Raw genomic sequence first — 22,131 nt, 5'->3', positions numbered from 1 at the left:
TTTCAGTAATAATACTAAAAGTATATATTATCTATATAGATCTGATATGAATTTATTTATAAAATTTGTCTCTCTGTAATATTAAAAGCTTTGGCATCATCATCGATATCGTCAGATGTTATAATAATTATTGACAAGAGTAAATAAGAGTGACATAGATTGTTAATTAAATATTATTTATTTATAATTATCTGTTGGTAAGTTAAATGAATTGGGTCTTGTAAATAAAGTTTGTAGGTTATTATTTAACAAACTAATAGTTAATTATAAAAGTTTTTTAGTTTGCGGTAGGCAGGAGCAGCAGCAGCAATACTGGTGGCGGTGCTGGTGATAAAACTTTTATTTAGTGCTATGCTGGAAAAACAAGTAAATAACACGAGAACCGGTGGATTAAATCTCAGCGGATTGACGAGCTAGATCAACTGTTTTGTCGGTGAGAGTAGAGTAATTTTCAGTAGTAAATAAAATTAATTTTTTTACCAAATAATAATAATAGAGTTTTCTAGTTATTTTTTTTTTTTTAATAACATGGAAGATGTTTAATAAATTGTCTGTCAAAAATGATACAAGTTGTCTAGAAAGTCATCTCCATGGTGAGGCTCCAAATGTACAAGTTATACAAGTTATGAAATGTTTATATAATATAAAAATTTTTTTGGGCCGTCTAGACATTTCGATATACGATACACCCAATTCCGGATGTCGTCACTCGTGCTACTACATAACTTATATCAAGTTCAACTTTGCATGAATTTACGATTACGGGGTGGGTTTAAATGGGAATGGGGAGACTTTCAAAAAGATAGGGTAGAAAGAGTAGAGGGAATTTTCATCCACCCCCTGCTTTATTTACAAGCTTTACTTGTACCTTCATACATAGATACATATACGTATACATGTGGATATTTTCTGTCTTTGTCCTTTTTAAAAGTCCGCTTCAACATTTCAAGCGAGAACTTATATCCTAAAAAAAAGTTTTCATGCACTTTAGACGCGAGAATGGTAGACATGAGAGTACTTGAATAACGTGGATGACTTTAAGACGTTTTTATACTTATTTTTATTCTTATATATATATATTTAATATTTAATTTTTTTTTTTTTTTTTTTTTTTTTTTTTTTTTCAATTATTCTGTTTCAGTTTTCAGTAGCAGACTCTGAAAGAAATTAAAAATTAAAAAATAATTATTGTTAATACTCAAGAGGATAAGTCGAGTTAATCTTTAAAAGTGAGTAATAAAAAGTTTTGATAATAACTATTTAAATCCAAAGTTTATATGCATTTAAGACTGTAGACTTACCAGCTTGGTCTTTCATCAACAAGTACCCATTTAGACAAAACTATGTATACAAGGTGGAATAACACCTTGACGCTATGAGTACTTTGAGGACAATAACAGCTTTCCAACCTCTCAAGTAGCTTCTGAAATGCCTCATACTTGCTCAACAAATAAAATGAAAAAAATTTTATCGGATATTAAACAAAGTAAACATTTTACGGACATTAAAAAAGGAATAATTGTTTATTGCAAAAAGAAAATAATTGACATATATTTTATTGTAAAATTAATTTACAGAAATGAATATTGCATTGGAATTATATTGATTAGCGTAAATAGTATTGTCTAAATAATATATTAAATTTCCTTTTAATTTCCCCAAGTTGAGAAGAGTAACACGGAAAGTTTAAGTTTCCCGATAGAACGATGAAATGAAGCGACTGTAATTTAAGTCAAAAGCATTTGAATAGTTGTTGAAGAGTGAGTGGCTGTTTGTTGGTAACCAGTAGCTTTTGAGATGATGAATAGTTATGTAGTTATATATAGATTATAGTTGTAGTAGAGAAGGGTACAAACTACCAACCAGTAAGGTATTAAGGGAATGGTGCTAGTAGTTTATGTTGAGCGAACTGAAACCGGGAACTGGGAACAGGGTAAAGAGGTCTTGATCGATCGAGGACGACAGTAATTACCACGATTGCTATCACCCAATAATATCAGGTTGTACCTCTCGGTTGAACTGTTGCTGGTAGCAACACCTTTGGACCTAAATTAATGTCTACACATAGCTTTCAAGTTTAACAGTTTCCCTTGTATATCTATATCTATATGTTATATATGTATAACTATAACTACAACTGTATACCCGTGTACTAGGTATTATATTGGTATTTATTCAATTACCAATACATCTGCCATTTCTCACGTTAGGTCACTACCTAGATTATTGTTTTCAATCAATGATTCTATATCGTTTCAGTTATTGTTCTATTACAGACAGAGTCCATGGCTCTATTGTCTATATACTGTATATACATAATTCAAAGTTACTACTAAAATACAACAAATAACTAGAGTGTATACTAGATTAACTCTTATCCAATTAAAGTTTACTGGTTTTATTTTACGGTAATCTAATATGTATTTCGAGATATTTAGAGGTAGACGTGTAGACGTGTTGACGTGTAGGTGGATTACAAGCAATATGATGATGCCAATCAGAAGCAATTGGTAATTATGTGCCTCGGCAATTCTACTCTATCACACCAATGATCTCTCTCGAAGGTTCCAAGCTTCCGAAGCTTCGTATTTCATGCCGGCTTGACCGACCCGGTTTTCTCAGACCCTCGTAATCCCTTTCCTATCTAACGGTGGCTACAAGACTTGCTAAGGCTAAGATTATCGTCGCATAGCTTTTCGACGTCTGCTTTTGTCATTTTTATATCCTTCCGTTGGATTATTTTTACAATATATACCATACTTTATCTGCTTTCGTTCATTAATCATTATTTAATTCAAATCTCGATTATCAAATTCAACCCCTCGAATTTTATTTTATTGAATTATCTATTCACTCGGCTGAAACATCTATACTAGGGAGATCCGTAAAACCGTAGCACACTTTCTTTGATGATTGTCTGATAATTGACAATATTTCTTGTGCATCAATAATTTTTTATTTTCTTTTATTCATTCAATAAATTACTCTTTCTGGTGAAATTATCAGATGTGACATTTGGCAAGGGGAATTTTCTATGAAATAAAAAACAGACAGCAGCCTTATTTTTTATCACTGAAACATTAAATAAATCAAATAAACGAATTATCAATTGGATTAATTAAAAAAATAAATAAATAAAATTAATTATGTAAATTGTAAAATGTAAAATGTAAAATAATATTAAGGGTGTATATGAATTTATTGCAGGATGATTCACCAGTAAATCCTATATGACATCCCCCTCCCCTGGTGGTATCCATAGAGGGTAATGGTGTTGCCGATAGCGGTGTGTGGTGTATTTCACTTCAAAGTCGCCACTATTGGATTTAAACTCATTGGCCTGACACTCGGATGAAAACACAAGCTGCGGACAGAGTCGAGGTTTGCGTTTGACGAACAGACCGTGGCACGTTGGCCTAGAATGGATTTGCGTTCATTTTCGACGACTGACGACTAACTATGCTCTTTCGGCCTTTCGGCAGCGATGGTACGTTCATCCTCGATGTAAATGTCTGCATATGCACGTATCGCACTAAAATATACGACCAAGGGATATATATATATTTTCATCTTTGTGTGTGTATGTGTGTGATAGTCAACCCATACATATATTTGGTCCCTTTATCCCGACATTATATTTCATCGTAGCTCATCTACTACTACACCCTCACCAGTTACGAGATATAATACACGAGGAATGAGAGTACACGGTAGTACGATCGATACTTTATCTTGTTACAACGGGTAACATCAAAGAGGACAGCATCAACTTTTATTAGCTGATAATTATTAAAATGAAACTGATGGAAAATATCTATCTATATATCTAACTATAGTATATCCATCCGTTATAAGAAGCGCCCTTAAAGTCTGTAGTATGACTTCCAATAGGATTATCTGTGCGCGCGGCTTTCATCCTGGCTTTTATTCACCTACTTTATTTTACAAAGCTATACCTCTGGGCATTCTCCTTTTTCTTTTATCCAATTTACCTTTTTTTTTTTTTTTTTAATATTATTATTATCATTATTTTATTTTTTATTTTATCTTAATAACCTCATCTTATTTTTAATTTTTAATTTTATTTCAGATAAAATCCACTTTGAGATACACCAGTTACCGAATCGCAAGGAAATTTTACACCTGGTGAATTCACAAGTTTCCGAATAAGAGAGCATGAAAATTTCATGGTAGAACGTCAGTTAGAATTATCACTCGCCTAACACCAGCACTAGTTAAAAGAGACTACAACTGAATTTCAGAGCCAGAGACAGAGACAGCAGATCCTGGAGGGTGAGTTTGTCTTTACTAAACCAAATTATATATTATTTATGCTACCCGGATCGTATTAATTAATATTTTAACTACCGGATATTCCTATTCCAACATCATCACCATCTTTAATTATATTATTTTAAGGATTAATTTTATTTTTTAAAAAATATTTAACGGAACCAGTTAGTAGAACTTTTTAGTAGACGAAAATAAAAATAATTATGTCAAATAGAATTTAATGACAATGGATTAACTTGTCAATAAGTAATATCTGAAAGTTATTAACGTTGTTATTAAATGAAATCTAAAAGTTTAATGATCAATCAGCTCCGCTATTCTGGCTATTTATAAACCCTTTCGTGAATCATATCCATTTTACAAGATACATCTCGCAATTGGATAATGTTAACCAATTAAATTTTATCTTGTTTAAATCCAATAAACCAACCAATCAACTGACTTATTTTTAGATCTTGTAATTTCATTAATTTAACTGTTTAATTAGAGATCAATATTTATTAAACTACTAGTAAAAGTTTACTCTTAATTTCGATGAATTAAAGAAAAAAAAGAATTACAATAATTAATTAAAAAGATCTCTCTAGGTAGCGTGACAAATCTCCCTGGTAAAATTTTTCTGGTTTCCACCCTACGCACTTATATAATTAATAACGTGAAATGAGAAACGAAACAACCTAAAACTAAAAATAAAATATAAATTGTTTTTATAAGGATTATAAATGAGTTTAAAAATGAATAATATTATTAAATCCATAATTTGCGGTTATTTTCAATTTATAGCCATTTCCTTAATTACAAATTCAACCAGTCTAGCATTTGTACTGATATGCTAAATGTAATTTAATGTGTATACGTATTTATCTATGTAAATATGTAAATGCATATAATATAGGAATATAGCGAGCAAGATAGGTACATACATATTTAAATATATATGGCCCAGTGGGTGAGGGTTGGGTTGTCGGTAGGGCGTTAGCAGCCAGTAGAATATACAGTCTACTACTACTACTCCTACTACTATGGATAGTATACTGTAGATTGGTGGATGAATAGTGTGATAAAAGGGTTTTACTCAGTTGAATTTCTGGTTGGAAATGACGACAGCCGACACGCGAATCGAGTTTCTGCGTATATAACGCGTCGAATAATGATTCACAGTCGTATATCGTATGTATGAGGGCGAGGGTTAGAGGGCTAGAGGGTGAAAAGTGGGTGGCTAGCTGGTCAAGTGGATTCGGGAACGTACCAAAGTCATTTGCCCAGTAACGCATCGACAGATCCGATTATCCTGGGCATGAGCTCGGGGATATGTGGAAACGAGTAGAGATCAACGCTCCTAGCGGTGTTCTGCTGCAGTTTCTCTACATGTTCAATGGGTTCAATGTTCAATGTTAAATGTTAAATGTCCAATGTTAACCTGCTACATACATAACACCCTTCAGGGCCTTGATTCTACATTAGGACATTTTATCTCTAATAAATTTAAAGTTACTATAAACCCAAGATATTGAATATAATGTTAGTTATTTTTTTTAATTCATGATAATTCATTTAATTTAATTATTTTCATCAGTAATGTTTAAATTATATGCGAGTCAAGTACAGACCGTAGAAATATATAATAGACATTGAAGACGCCCGGTAGTCAGCCCCTTGTACCAACTGAAATAGACTCTGGGGAGTTGTACGGAAATTACGTTATCTCTGGGTGCGTCTAAGTATACTAGCTCTTTCTATACTGACGATATATAAGGGTATAAGGGTATAAGGGTATAACCAGGATGATATTTTTCTCTATTCTTACTATTTTCTCATCCTACGAAATTCTCTTGTGGTTAAATATTTGTACAATACTTATTTTCTTATCCATAATAAATTCTCTAAGAAATATTATATGTATTTACACTACATCCCCAGTAAAATATATATTTCTTAAACAATGCTATGCTAATATTTTAAACATTTTTATTTATATCTCTTGTGGAAACTGGAAATAATCTAGACACTGAAAAATAATGTGAATACTTGCTTTCTTATATAAACTCAATTACTCATCTCCTGTTTGATTTTCATCTCTTGAGAATACTCTGAGAATCATCATTTATACAAACTATTATCTATAATTTATAAAAACATGATATCCTAGAAATCTAAATAATAATCCTTTAAATATCAAGTATTTTTTTTTTTTTTTATCTCTTGAAAGTTTAAAGTTTTATCGTGTTGAATGAAACATGTTAGATTTAAAAATAAAAGTTAGGCGCCAACAGGATCCCCCCTCAGGTTTTTGTTGATTTATAAATAAAACTTTCAGATAGATAGTCCAGTTGGTTAAATCGCCAGGAAAGTTGGGTTGACCTGTTAAGACTTGTATAAGCTATTTTACAAATTCTCTTCTTGAGATGTATCAACTGCACATATATATACATATACACACGAAATGTTATTTTATTTATTTATCTGAGTTGATATTATTTATTAGACATCCGTCTACACAGTGGCATTTCCATGTTGGATGTCTCTATTGGAGCCAGAGTTACCTCATGGATATGCATTGAATTCGAGTCGCGTAAAGTTTCCGATTGCGTCACCTCGTTCTATTCTTCTATTCGTTTTTTAGCTTGATGAATTTTTAACTTACACCAGAAGACACAATACTCTGCTCGGTGTCTCGTTTTAGTTATCTTTTTTTCGAAACATTTTCTTTATTTTTTATTTTCTGTGATTCTTCGGGGCTGTTGTTGGGTATATACCAGGTACTGAGATACACTTTTATACATACATGCTGAAATAATTTAAACTCTCAACGGAAAACTCGATCAGGTTTCTTGTGTGTCTTCCCTATTTAAACATAAATAAAAATGATAAAAAATAGAATAACGGTGTTAATTGGTGTCGAATGGATTCATTCGTACGCATATAAACTTGCTATCTCGGTAGTATGTGGAGTATACATATGCATAAACATGAGGATTCACGTTAGCAGTTATGCGCATTTGTTAGCATTCAAAACCAGCGCCAAGTTTGCTCCGCTTTGTCCTTGTTTAATGTTTGTCCAGATACAAAACTAGATAATCATTATACTGTTGGTATATATCAGAGAAAGAAAGAGAGAGAGAGAGAGAAAGAGAGTTGATGAAAAAGGGGGCTGCCGGAGAGAGAACCGAAGATATATAGGCGGATTGACGTGCTCGTTAATTTTATCGACAAATGGGGTTACCGTATTTTGTCGTTACAATAGATAAAGTAGATATAAAAAGTAGCATTGTTGGTGGGTTGCTGCTAGTTTGCTACTGGACATTGCAGTCGTTGTCGTGGGAATAATTTTATAAAAAGAGATTCTAGGTTCTAGCTTATAGATTCTAGCTTCTAGCTTCTAGCTTCTAGCTTCTAGCTTCTAGGTTGTGCTGTTGCATTAATAGAAAATAGGAATCAGACGACCACAGTGGAAAGGGACCAACTAGAAAATAATAAAATACCGAGCGAGAGCTGGGATTGCTCGTAAGACGTTCCAGACAATTGCGTTAGGCAATGCTCTAAGATTGGAATAGTATCCTCTTTCCTATTTCCTACTTCCTACTTCTTACTTCCTCTGGACCTCTATTTTTATCTATTTCGTCTATTGGATTTCTTTCCGACCATCCGTCTTATTTTCTCTAATAGTTCCTCAAGAATTTAATTACAACCGCTTAACCTTGTAAAATCAAAGGATTTGACAACTTTACCAGTCAGCTTTTAATTATCTCTTAAATTCTAATAATAAATATATACATGTACACAAACAAAATACATTTATTTTAAATTATAACTCTATTATTAATTAACAATATATTTCAATACTCGTCCAAGGTATTATTATATATTAAATTAAATAGTGTATTACGTGAGTTGTTTTAAACTTTATAAAGCTACTTTATTTGATAACTTTATACTTCTTTTCTCGATATTTGATTGGCCGTTTGTAGGCTGTCCTTATAACTGAATAACTTTTTATAAAAAAGTAACTAGTATTTTTTTATAAATACAAATAAGTTTCATTTTGTTACAAAAAGATATGCTAAAGGTAATCAACAGAACAAACCTTAGAAAGTAAACTAGTTGAGATAATTTAATTACAGAGAAGTTATTTTGTTGATTTGGAGGTAAAAAATTAACGTATCATTAGTATTGTTGGTAGTTAGTTTATAAGTTTGTGCATGTTTAGAAATTAACTTATAAAAAAAAAAAGAAAAGTAAAGTTGGTCGGCAGCGCTGTTGTTGTTGTTGTTGTTATTATTGTTATTATTATTATTATATTTTAAGTAAGTTGGTAAAATAGAGAAGCTGTGTGACGGTTTTACAAGGCTGATGAGTGGGATTTTGAAGGGGTTGGTTTTAAAATGGTTCTTTGATAGTAGGAAGTAGGTCGCGAATAAGTAAAGAAAGTAAAAGAGAAATTGCTGCGGGGTGCCAAGCTATTGTTGTCCAAGTGAATGATGCACGAATAAATTCTAAAGTTTTTAAAATTTTTCTTCTGCGCTTACTTACCGTTTATATTTTTTTTAAATTATCGACTCGAAATAATTTATATCATTTAGATTATAATTTTTTTTTTTTTTTTTTTTTTTTGTTTGTTTCATCTACAGTTTTAGAGAAATGGATTTAAAATGAAAAATATTTCAATTAACCAGCTGATGGTTTTCGATTACGCACTTTTGTAACGTATAGCCCGGGGACAGAGAAATCACACGTGTAATATTCGTCGGAAATCCCAATGGGATGTGTGTACCTTCGTTCATTCGTTCGTTAGAATGAATGAATTTGATAGAGAGAGAGAGAGAGAGAGAGAGGAGAGCTTTTGGAACAAGTTCATTTTGGTATCCATTTCAGGTCCCCGTCGTCCTGTCGTTACTGTCGTTGCGTTGGAAATACACTTAGCGACAGAGACCGTAACCATTTCTCTTTATGTACTGTACACATATGTATACAAATATAAATCTATATGTCTCTACTATCTTGTCTCCATATACAACACATTCATATATATATATATATATGTACATCTGTACACGTAAAATATATGAGAATGTATACAATATATGTGTTGTACAATTTTATCACCATTGTCAGAAAAAAGCTTTTATGCCGGGAATAAAAAACAAAAGTTCGTTCAAGTTTTTCCATTTTATAACATCACTTGTAAATTCATTGTGAAACTGAAAGACAAATAGATATCTCTGACAAAATAAATTTATCCTGTTTGTAATACAATTTTTTATTTTTTATCATTATTATTTTTTATTTTTAACTATATATCAAATTGTTTTTCGCTTATTAAATCGATTATTTATTTGTTTTTCTTTAAAATTTTAATTATCTTTGAAATAAAGTTATTAGAAGATTTCTTAGAGGATTCAAATTAATTGAAATAGACTTTTTGATGGGTACGCGTACTGTGAAATCCAGATTACCGTAACTCGTCGTCGTTGTCGGAAAGGAGATACCTATAGAAAGTTCCCGGTTCGGCAATTATCCGTAACGCGATGCAAACAAAACCGTTTAGATAAATGGAGAGAGATAAAAGCTTACCGGACCGCACCAGCCGGGCCATATATATCTCAAATCCGTCGGGAGGACTGATTGATTTTTAAGCTCTATGCGAAAAAATTCGACCCGAAAAAGAAAAAAGCTCAAAAGCTCGGCATTCCGGGATCCTTTTCCTGATCCACCCAAAATCAAAGATTAGAGATTAATAGCCTCACCTATATCTCTATATACCTATATATCTATAAATAGCATATCACGTCAATCTGATAATCTAATTACCAGAAACTACTTTAAGAAAGAAATTACAATTAATTTTCCATTGCTCATTCGTACGTAAAGTATTTAATCGATTGAAATTGAATCATCAATTATATTTAAATTTCGTTTACGTATTATAGGTGATAAACTAATAAAAAATCTGATTTAAATTCATAAATAATAACTGTTTAGTAAATTTACTAGAACAATAAACTTCAGTAGTATCTATTAAATAACATCAATAACTATAAATAACAAGGTAATTAATGAGTTAAATCTAATTTCGGTATAATGAATCAGAGAAGTAGAGAACAACGGACAAATGAAACGTTAAAACGATATAGGTTTAAATTCACGAGATAACTGATGTTTGGAATTGGATTGTACGCTGTAACTCTCTGTTGAGAAGCGGGGGGAGCTTTGTCACGTCAATAACGATCTAACAGACACACCAATAATTCCCGTACGTGTGTAATGTCTCTTCTTTAAAAAAAAAAAAATAAAAAAAAAAAACATATAGGTAAATTGATGGAAAAAATAAAAAAGTATAATAATGTCAAATTTAGTGCGGTGGATCTTACTCTGTTGCGTTGTTTCCTAGTTTGATGGTTAACAAATCCAGGCAGGAATCACCATTGAAGGGAAGGGAAGAGAAGGGAATACCAGGTGGTATAAGGATCGAGAATTGTAGTTGTAGTTGGAAAAGCAGCATCCGGGTAGTTAGAACAACCCGTGTAGGACTAAGGGTGAGGATGACGGTTATACCGTGACCACAAGGCCGCGGGTTCCTGGATACCACTACGCCACTACCGAGTTGGGGATTGGCATGACGTGATATCCGGTTAAACTTGGATATCCTAGATCATAACCAAACTCGGAGCGTGGATGTCCTTTCCCAGTTAGAGTTCTCAGTTACCTTACCAGAACGGACCTACTCCCTACTAACTCTGTTCATCTTGGATGTATACACGTTTAAGGACCTTACAGGACTTAACAGTAGGTCTAAATCTGTCTGGGACTTTAGTTTTGCCAGTTGCCACCGATCCACTTGCCGCTTGACAAGATAACAACCAAAATCCACATGATTGACAGTCTTTCTAAAGTATCTTTCAAACTACCGGCCATTATTAGTCAAGTTAAGTTATCAGCTTCAAGTTTTAGATAAACTATTCTCCGTGTCCTACTATCATAAACGATAACCTCATTCACCACCATCGCCATAAAGCAATTTTCTTAATAATTAACCTCTTTTACCTCACAATCTCACCTTTCTAATTATTAAATATTTGTGGAAGGTTAAAATTTGGCGACCATTAATTATAAGAAATATTTAATAATTTTTTCCATTTCTTTACTGTTTACCTTTTAAAGGTTAAAAAGTTTAATAATTATTTCAAAAATTTGATGCTAACGTAATCTAATTAACGAGACGGCAATCAAAATAATGATAAGGTAATCGAATAATGATCTATAAAAAGTTTTTTCATTACTCAACAACTTTATTAACTTGATATTTATTTTCGAGGACATTTATTGGGAGTAGTTAAATACTCGAGTTATTTTGAATTTCATAAACGTCAGAGGCGGAAAAAATTGAAAAAATAAATGATTATATAAATAAAATAAAAAAAAAAAAAAAAAATAACGAATTGATGGTACAAATAGTTGAGGGACTGGGCGAGTGGTTTGGCTGGAAGCTAAAGAGAAACCGCGGTATACACTTGGCTATAAAATTTACCCATTCGAACTTTTAAAATCAGCGGTATATTTCAAGAGCAAAGAGTAAATACGCCAGTGAATTAACGTCTGTGAAAGGAACTCTACTTGACGGATAGAAATATATAGGAATATAGCTGGAAGCTGAAACGTAGCTAGGTTTGCCCACTGGTGAAATAAAATATATAAATAATTAACCTTTCAAACTCTGCATATCAAACTAATTTAGTTCAGCGACTCGCCGTTGAGATAGTCGAGATACTCTAGATAGTCTAGATATATGTTTTTTTGATTCGTTTGAATTTTCGGGCAGAAGCACCAGTAACAGCAGCAGTAGTAGTAAAAGAAGAAGGGGATATGGAGTTTCTAATGAATTCAGGAATTGTTCATGAGTAATGATACTGTTGCGAATTCAACATCAAAGAGACCAAAGACCAACTGGGGTACACGTGGATGGAATCGGAAATTGTCTTACTGTACTTGTTGAAACGCAAACGAAGAACAAGAACAAGTTTAAGGAGAATAAGAACAGAGGAGAGAAAACAAAAGTATCAATTTACCTTTTAAAGTTTCCTGAAATAGCCACGGGTCGTAGAGTTTTCTTGATTAATGTATATATATATATCTTTCCATTACTCCTTACCTACTATACCAGCACCAAAAGTAGAAACAGTAGAAACCGTAGTACCAGTAGCTTCTTTAATTTAATAAATAATAAAATATTAATAGTTTACTTAATAATTTTAATAACCGACGTTTGCTTTTGATCACTTTGTGCCTGACTCTTGAGAGTAATTGAGTTTCCGGGGGCTTTTCAAGCTTAACTTAAAGAAAATAAAATTTAAAAAATCTAAATTGACGATTGGAGTGAAAAATAAAACAAACCTCCTCAATATTTATGTTATTGATTATCCTTTAGATTTTTTATTTGATTTACCTTTAGTCTTACATCACACACTAGTTGGTGCAAAGTAACATTCGTTTCACTTGATCTTTAGGTTGTTTTAGCAGTTCCCTCACGTATCGAAAACATCGTCTGTCTTGAAGATGTAGCCATATAACTGGATGAGAGACCCGAGTAGAGGGTAGAGGGTAGAGGGTAGAAGGTAAAAGGTAGAAGGTAGAGAGAACTCTAGTGTCTGCAGGGGTATTTTCTGTCTCAGTGTCTCAGAGGTAGAACCAGAGGAGGCGATCAACCTCGAAAAGAAAAGGAAGGAGCGCCGGGGGCTCTAACTCTCCCTACACTCTCTATACTCTCTACACTCCTATTCTCGGTCCCCTTTTACGTCGGGGTAGAGAAAGTACACACGGAATAGAGAGTGGATGGAACGTACACCGAGCATCAACCACTCACACCCCTGTTCGGCTCCAAACGCTGACTTTTGTGCAAGAAACATACAAAGCGCTGGATGGTGTCCCTCAGGAAACGGGCATTTTCACACATAAATGTATATAGATAGATAGATAGACGGTATAGACGGTATAGACGGTGACACGAACCGACGGAGTCCACGCACGAGCGACTTGGTTCATATATTCATAGAAGAAACTATACATTTGGAGAAAGAGATCCCGAGTGCATCGGTGTCTGCTCTAACTTTGTCTATTGCATCCATATATGGCCGATAAGTGTAGACTGGAGGACCCTCATTTTTAATTCATAGTAATAGTGTATCTAATTCACATGTTGGGTTTAAGAACTAAATAATCATTTTTTTACGTAAATCTTAATTCAAATGGTGGGATCAAAAATGAAAAAAAAAAAAAAAAAAAAAAAAACTAATTTCCAACTCAATTATTGAGATTGAATATTAATTAAATGATATTAAAAAATTGAACATTAAATTTTTTTAAATGATTTGAACTAAATATTGATGGGGCCATACGATTTTATGGAGTTTGTCAAACTATCGCTAGCCTCGTCTTAGTCTCCGGAGAATATTCTCGTCATATTGTCCACCGCGAATCAGTGCATATATGAAATAGGAAATCGCATATTCATGACTAGTGACTAGGAGGACTAGGAGAACTAAGAGGACTAGGAATAGTCGGTGATGGTAATGACGTCGCGAATCGAGCTATTGGGCATGCCAGTTTTCGCTGGGGAGCAAATTATCCCGCCGATTTTACCGTCCCTAATCGCCGTCAATTGATCGGCCAAATTCGGTCTCTACATTATTTCCCAGAGCCGTGGCAGCTCTCACGCCCTATTATATACTACTGTTACTACACAGTAACCCTACACTTAACACTTTACACTTTACACTCAATTCTCCACCCAGCCACCATTTCCAACAATCCCATTTTATTCTCAATATTATTCAGCCTTACACTTAAACTTTCATAGTTCCATTACACTTACATGTTTCTCCAGTCTCCAACCTTTTAGTCCTTCACTGAGAGAACTTTTCCTTGAATTTTCAACATCTTGTCTCTTTATAGATACTCGGGCTAATTCAATTCAAGCTATTTTTTAATTTAATAAAGAACAGAATTAGCACTCAATAAGTAATTTATATTTTCTTTAACGCAGCATAGAAAATAATAAAATTTAGATTGTTAGTAAATTTAAAAAATAATTAAAAAAAGCCAAACAGTTTCATGTCTAATTGACTCCCATTGACCCAAAATATTAAAAATCATTTCCAATCGTTCACAATTATTGTATTTCCGCATGATTAACTTTAAAATAATGATGATTATTCGGATATGGAGAATCGCCTATTATATATTATGTATAGAGTATAAAGAGAACGCGGGGTATGGATATAGTATGGATATTGATAATGGGATTGAGCATTAGATTTGTGCATTCACAGTGCAATTGGAAATTTTAGTTGATCCGATAGCGGTGTGAGTATAGAGTATAGAACGGTGGATGGGTGAATCCGATGAGTCCAAGGGGTTTTTAGTCAGGGGTTGAAAACCCCGGCGTTTGCTGGGTTATACGCGGGGATTCTCTGAGGTTAAACGGGCCACGTCGAATAAAAAATAAAAAATAAAAAATAAAAATAAAACGTATGGGTAAATGTGAGCAGCTCTCTTTCTCTGGAGCTCCGGTTGGCTTTTTATTCAATTCACCGAGTACTATACGGTGGACTACGGGAAAACGCACGGGCGGCATGCATTATCCAAAACGTGCACAGCTGGCTAGCGAGAGAGTGGAGTTTCCGAGCCACAACCGGGCCTTTTGCCTATTGATTCAGATTGACCCGGACACCACTTTCTGTCTCTTTCCCCCTCTCCTCTTCCCAATAATCTTTTTCTCTCTTTCACTTTAAATCGACGTTGCCTATAAAACGAAAATTGTCCCGCGAAATAGACTCGATCTTCTCTGGCAGAGAGTTTCCTTCCTTCCTCAACTCAACTTGACTCAATTTTTATTTTTATTTTTTATTCTTCCTACTATTTCATCCATCGTTCTATTCTCTATTTTCCTATTGATACTTTTACATATTTAACAATTCCAGTCTTTTCTCTGTGGGTCGTAAATATTTTAAGTGATTGAACACGTTCAATTATCTAGGACAAGGAAATTGGCGGTTAAGTCTGAGGGACGTGAAATGTCAAAAATAAAATTAAAACCAGTTAAACGATTGGAAAGATTCGATGTCTCTTCTCAAACCAGCACCCACTACCCGGGCTGATGGATCGGTTTTACTCTCGGTCTTGCATACTGATAACTACCCTGTATTGAGAAAATTGCCAGTCGATTCCAATCTCTACTATCACTTTTTTTTTTTTGGAATTATGCACCTGTCTATGAATTTTCCCAATTATACACCTAACTTTTTTTTTTTTTTTTTTTCAATTTATATGCTTTTATTTTAATCATTTTTTTTACTTAAAAAATATTTATATAACCTCCCTCATCAATTTAATCGTCCAATTTACCTAAAATTTTTTTCACTAACTTAATTTAATTGTGGTTTCAATTTAATTTGTGCTTGCAAAAAATATTTCCCCGTAATTTTCAATCAATTTAAATGAATATTTTTTTATAAAAAAATTCTTTTAGGTATTTAATTTTAACACACATTTTACAATCTAAAAAATTAGTATGCAAGGCTCAAGGGCTGATGAAAATAAAAATCAATTAATAAAACATTCCAACAAACAATATATCTGAACACATTTTACAGGTTCGTAAAATTTAACGCGCGTAATTTCAATTTGTCGCATAAATTTTTATTGGTTATTGAGAGTACTACCATTATAGTCTTATAAATAACGGACATTAAATAATAGGTACATCAGTTATCATCGACTATCATAGAGAGAGTTAGAATCTGGATGAAAATCAGAATCATCATATAGAGATGTTTTTAAGTGAAAGGTCATCATGGTGATGATATCTTGGGTGATCCGCAAGCATTGACAAATCATCATACATACATACATTGATATAAATATTCATGTTGCGTTTAGGAGAGAAACGTGAGCTACGTAGTACGTATTCTAACGATGGAAACTTGCACTGTATACGCTGGGACAATATAATGACGAGGAACATAATAAACATGGAGCATATAACATAGTCTGGGAATTTGGCGCACTTCCAAAAGCTTATATTTCTCCTTAAACTTATATATGTACTACTACTACTACTACTACAACTACAACTACAACTACTCTGGATATGAAATGTTATTCTGCTAGCTTTAATTCCTATATATGTTTAGTGTCATTTGTAGGGAGCATACGTCTCCCAACTGTCACCTACAATAACGTATTATGTGGAGACCGATTATAAACTTTGTGATCTGTTCCGTGATAACTCATCTCGCCATCTCGCTTTTCTCTAAAAGTTGCTATGATTTTATAACCATCAACCACTGCTCTTTTTAACTTAAATAAAGTATTTTAACATTCGTAGATTCAAATCTCAAAAAAAATTTTTTTTTTCCACAAGATATTCATATAATCGAAAATCGAAAATAACCTGATAGTGATGATATATATATATATGGATATATTTAATAGAAGAAATTTATAAGAGTGTTGGATTCGAGGGCGCTGTAAAGGGTTCAAAGTTCACCGAGAATTGGTAGAGTAGACCCGAGGAAGTTTGCCATTTCGCTGACGTTCGGCTACCAAGTATAATATTTCGGTATGACCCTCCGGGGGTCTGCTTCGTAGGATTGATCACGTAGGAAAAAGGGGTTACTGACACGAATGGGCAAACGGAGACGGAGATACTCGGGAAATGAAGATAAAAAATTCTTTTCCCTCTTACTCGTTCGCCAAAAAGAGTCGAAAAAAAATATATAATTCTACCTTTGAAATATTATCTCGAACTCACCTCACGTTTTTTCATCGTAATATATTATTTCCCAATATGTGACATATATCAGTTTAAATTTTTTACCTGTCTGGAAAACTCTTGAAAGATTTTATCCATTGAAACCCTCGCCATCAATAAATATAAACTTTTGATAATTATACATGGTGCCCAACATCGATATCATGTTGATATTAAAATAAAAGTTGTTGTTAAAATGAAACGAGGGTTATAAAATGTTTAATTTATAAATTTAATAACCCACTGAAATATATTTTCTTTTATGTGATGATAAAATTTTTTATTTATTTATAATTTAACCTAGTTTATCAAAAATTATTGACCCGTTTTGTTGTTTGTATTAGTTTATCGGTATATAGAGGAGCATTTAGCAATAATAACTGTACTGGCATAAATAATAATAATAATAATAATAATAATATATATATATATTCAGTCGTTTATATTGAAAAAATAGTTGTTTTTTTAAACACATATATAGATATAAATTTGGTATCGATAGATAACCATTGGCTGGTGGAAATCAACTTTAACGTCAATATCGTTGAGATTCACGTTTGAATAAACTCTGCTTTTAGCATATACAGGCATCGATTATTTTGAATATGTATGATGTGAGGAGAGCTCCGGTTGCGCATCTCGCATCTCGCGCAATAACTAAATGAATTACTCTCCGGCCTAATACACTTGACTCTGTGAATGTGCCGATCGTAAATTCTAAAATAATACTCATTAACCCAGAGAGCTAGAGAGCTAGAGAGCTAGAGAGCTAGAGAACTAGAGAGTTAGAATATTAAAAATAAAATAAAACAGTTAACAAATCCTCTGCTCTACATACAAAAATAATTAAAAAGAAAATAAATATCATTGTAATTATTTAGTGGAGGTACTGTGTATTGCCAGAGTATTGCCAGAGTATCAGAGTATCAAAATAATAATGTGAGAATATTTGGTCATAAGATTTTGAATGACGTGGTGAGTGGCAGTTTTACGTTGTGCGGCGGACCACAAGAGCTAACAAGAGCCAACAAGAGCTGTCTGCCACGGTCATCTAACCCTTCAACACATCAGCCACACCCTCGTTTACCTTTACACACACATATACAACCCAATATTCTGTGCTCCTACACTAAAGCCACACCTACATCAGAACATCACAGAATCACAACATCACAACATCAGCTTTTGTTGCTTTTATTTCACAGCAAAGATAATTATAACCTCATAAATATTTAATAAATCAATTTTGGTTGACACAATAAAGACAAAAAAAAAGAAGAATCTCTGTTGAAATATTTAATCATACGTAAATTAAAATTAAAAAAAGTAAAAGTAAATAAGATTTGTTTTAGATTTTGTTCCGGTATTGGATTGTAATTATGCCTCGGAAATGACTTTTTTCCTGGCACGGGTACGTACGCCAGTGGTAATTGCACTAAAGGTTGAGATTGATTCAGCCCACGAACATCCAAATCGAACATTGAACATTGAACAGTGAAAAGAGTGCTGGGGGATGAATCAGAAAGCACAAAGTCTTTATCTATATATATCTATATATATATTTCATTGAGAGGAAGTTGTAAAGAAATGAATAGCTGGGATAAAGTAAAGATCGAGCCGAGTTTCTTTCAGCGAATAATGAATTTAAAGAAAAATAAAAGAAATTGTTCATCCGGGCGAATAATCCTACGGAGAAACAATTTAGTGGATAAATTAAATCAACCAGTTTTATTATTTTTTATTTTATTGCTTTGGAAAAAGGTATTATAATTATATAAATCCCAATTAAAATTCTATGAGTATTATTTTAAGTCGAATAAGGATAAGTAAGATTGGATAGTATAGAAGTTGAATTTAAGCGTCGGTTGTTGTCTAATTTCCAAGAAGTTGAGATCGGATAAGCCGTATAAACTGGATGACTAATGCTGCAGGGATAAATCAAACTTGCTTCGATTATCCTCTGCTCCTATCCACTCTCTACTCTATTCGACTCTTATTCAGCCCCGTGCGCTGCTACCACACCACCAGCAGCACAAGCAGCACAAGCAGCACAAGCAACCCCTTAGCGTCCCCAACCCCTGTGTTATTCCGGTTCGTTCGAGATTCCCATTGAGATCGAGCTCGAGCTGGAGAACTTTACCCCACAATTCCGTGTCTATCAAAGTTTTGTCTCTGAGTTATAGCCAACGGGAGGATGCTCAACTTCACTTATAAGTATAGAGATTCGGGACTTGGTTTATCCTATCCTATATATTGCTGGTTACGTTTCTACTCTACAAAACCGATAGCATCCTTCATCGGCGTAACACCAATATTATCATATTATTACCATTCACAATATGTTTATTTTTAAATTAATAAATCATTTATCATAGACTTTTAAATTATTTTATTCGTTTATGCTATTACAAATCAAAAGCGTCAATTTCAAACGAAACAAGATTAATATTAAAAGGTAGAATGAGATTAGGAAAAGTAATGAGCATAATCAACTGATAGCTTTTGAAAGAGATTGAAATCAAAAAGGCGCATCTTATAAAACGTTTATTACACTTCTCAGGTACATAAATATATATATATATATATATATATATATATATATATATATATATATATATATATATAGTGAACATCTGAGAAGTAGATGCATTTGCACTTTTGCGCCTTTTTATACCAGTACAACAAAGCCAATGGGAGTTCCTTTGTGCAGTTACAAGTACTCGATTCATATATAGCTATATATTTAGTTAACTTATCTAACATGGTTCCTTGCACGTAATTCCAATTATCCACTCTACATCTTATCTCTTAAATAAAGCTCATATATTGCCTCCCAAATAACAATTACAATAAATATTATTCCTAATAAACTAATAAATCATTTATATTTATTGGTAACTATTTTTTTTAACAAGAAATTCAAAAGATTCTTCATCGGGATATTCATATATGACAGATATATACACTGTAAAGTAAAAAGCCTAACAAATTATGGAATGAAGATTGAAGATCGGCAAATAGATCAATATAAAAATTAAAGACTCATCAGTAGATGGATATTATATATATATATAATACAGGAGAATTAAATATGATTTGAAATGGATGGATGTCCGATCTATTGTATCCGGTTTTGGATACGAGCCCCTACAATAATAATATATCAAATACGCTCAATGCCAAACAAATTGTCTGAGCATTGTGTGTATACTGTTGTCGCATGCCGTAAGAAATCCCGACCAACATTTTGTCATTCAAAGACTGTATAGGTTTAGGTATGCGATCCCAATGTAGAGATATGCAGGTATATAATATACCTTGTACCTTGTGACTTGTGACTTTTTAGTTGTTATTACAACTATTTCTTCCCCGAGCAGCCTTTAATTTTTCTTGGAACTCACCAAAAGGTCATTCGAAATAAAATGATTTTAAATTTCAGTGGTTGGCAAGTTGTCTCTTGACAAAGTAATATAACAACAATAAGGATAATAAAAGCCAATTTTTAAAAATAGTATTATGAAAAAAAAAAAACATCCAGGGAATCGTTGAAAAATATTTATCTTCTTTTGCCTTTTTCAATTTTATACTGAAATATTTTTAAAAATCAAGGCTATTGTATGGAAATAAAATTTTATTATTTTAACGTTTTATAGTTATAACGGATAATTTAAAATGAGTAGCTGTTAGAGTTTAAAATTTTTTCATTATAAATTAAATTTCGTCCATTTGCCAGTAATTTTCCTCTGTATTTATTTATATATTCCGATCACGATACTAATATTCTCACTCGAGAATTCGTTTCTCAATTCAATGTCTGTGGAAATAAAATAATAAATAGATTGAAAATGAAAATTTAAAGATACAGTTAGTTTAAAAGTAAATTAAAATTTATATTAGGTCTTAGTCATTTTTAAGCTATTGATTTTTAAAATTTTGAGTTTTTCTTAAAGCAATATATAGTTTATTTATATTTATATATTCCGATCACGATACTAATATTCAGTAAATTCGTTTCTCAATAGAATGTGTACGGAAATAAAATAAATAACAAATCGGAAATAATTCCCCCAAGAGTGTGCAGTGTAAACATCTTAAGAAACCTCGTTTTCACGGTGAAAATTACTTGCTAACTTGAAAAAGTCAGCCAGCGAATGTTTCGGTACTTAACCGAAATGCTTAAAATAAAAAAAATAAAAATAAATAAAAGTAAATAAACTAAACCCATGAACATTCTCACGGCAAATGAAATGTACGAATAGCTTTGCTGGGCTTTCCCATCTCTCTTTGTCTTGCAAGAGCAATTAGAGGATTTAGTGAGTACGGTTTTAAATTAGAACGTGGGTGTATATTTCCGATGTAATGTAAGGTCAGTTTAGCTCATCCGTGACTTATGAGAATACTTATACGCGTGTTATTTACTTCATTTATTTTCATAGAATTTATTTTTACAGCTTTCTAAATAATTATATAATTATTAATTTGTTTAACATATAAATTTTAAATCTAAAAATTTAAAAATCACCTGTTTGCTATCTTTCTATTAATTAAATTTATTTTTATTTTAAATTATAGCCTATACAGCTCAATTTAATCTGAGATGAAATTGAGGCCCCAAAGTTACCCTAAAGACTACTACCATAAATTTATAATTTTATACTACCTAATTAAATTTAGTGGTCGTAAATTAAAAAAAAAATAAAAATTCGTGAAAGGGAATCAATTGTTGTGAAAAATATTTTTTATAAACTAGTGACACTATGAATATGGTTGTAATGAATGCAAAGGAAGTGCGGCTTATTTGTTGGGCTTTAAAAACCCCTCAGATTCAAATATATATTCAATATATATGTCTGTATGGATAATAAAATAGTTAGAAAACCGGTAGAAGGTAGAAGGTAGAGTGTTGAAGCAGGTAGGTTCGTATTTAGCGAAGCTAAAACGCACCTGGCGCTTGTATAGAACTTCTAGCATCACGCCTCGCGTGTTTTAACCTTATATCGTCGTCCACACTTCTCGCCTTCTTGCGACCCTCC

The 22,131-nt window shown here is 32.6% G+C and overlaps 1 protein-coding gene across 4 annotated transcripts in view; it reads left to right on the top strand.

Moving 5' to 3' along the window:
- The first annotated feature begins 75 nt into the window (after positions 1-75).
- The window catches only part of LOC123266383 (insulin-like growth factor-binding protein complex acid labile subunit), a 77,561-nt gene continuing 55,505 nt past the window's right edge, over positions 76-22,131 (top strand). Inside the window, exons 1-4 of one of the 4 annotated variants that reach the window (XM_044730637.1) lie at positions 76-197; positions 274-433; positions 3,285-3,286; positions 4,091-4,293. The gene's annotated coding sequence lies outside the window, so the exon portion shown is untranslated. The other 3 variants (XM_044730635.1, XM_044730634.1, XM_044730632.1) reach the window with 3 other exon arrangements.

The sequence above is a fragment of the Cotesia glomerata genome, linkage group LG5, assembly GCF_020080835.1.
Source record: "Cotesia glomerata isolate CgM1 linkage group LG5, MPM_Cglom_v2.3, whole genome shotgun sequence".
In the NCBI taxonomy this organism is placed as follows: Eukaryota; Metazoa; Arthropoda; class Insecta; order Hymenoptera; family Braconidae; genus Cotesia; species Cotesia glomerata.
Note: the sequence above shows the minus strand (reverse complement) of the source record. Positions and strands in the feature narration are given on the sequence as shown.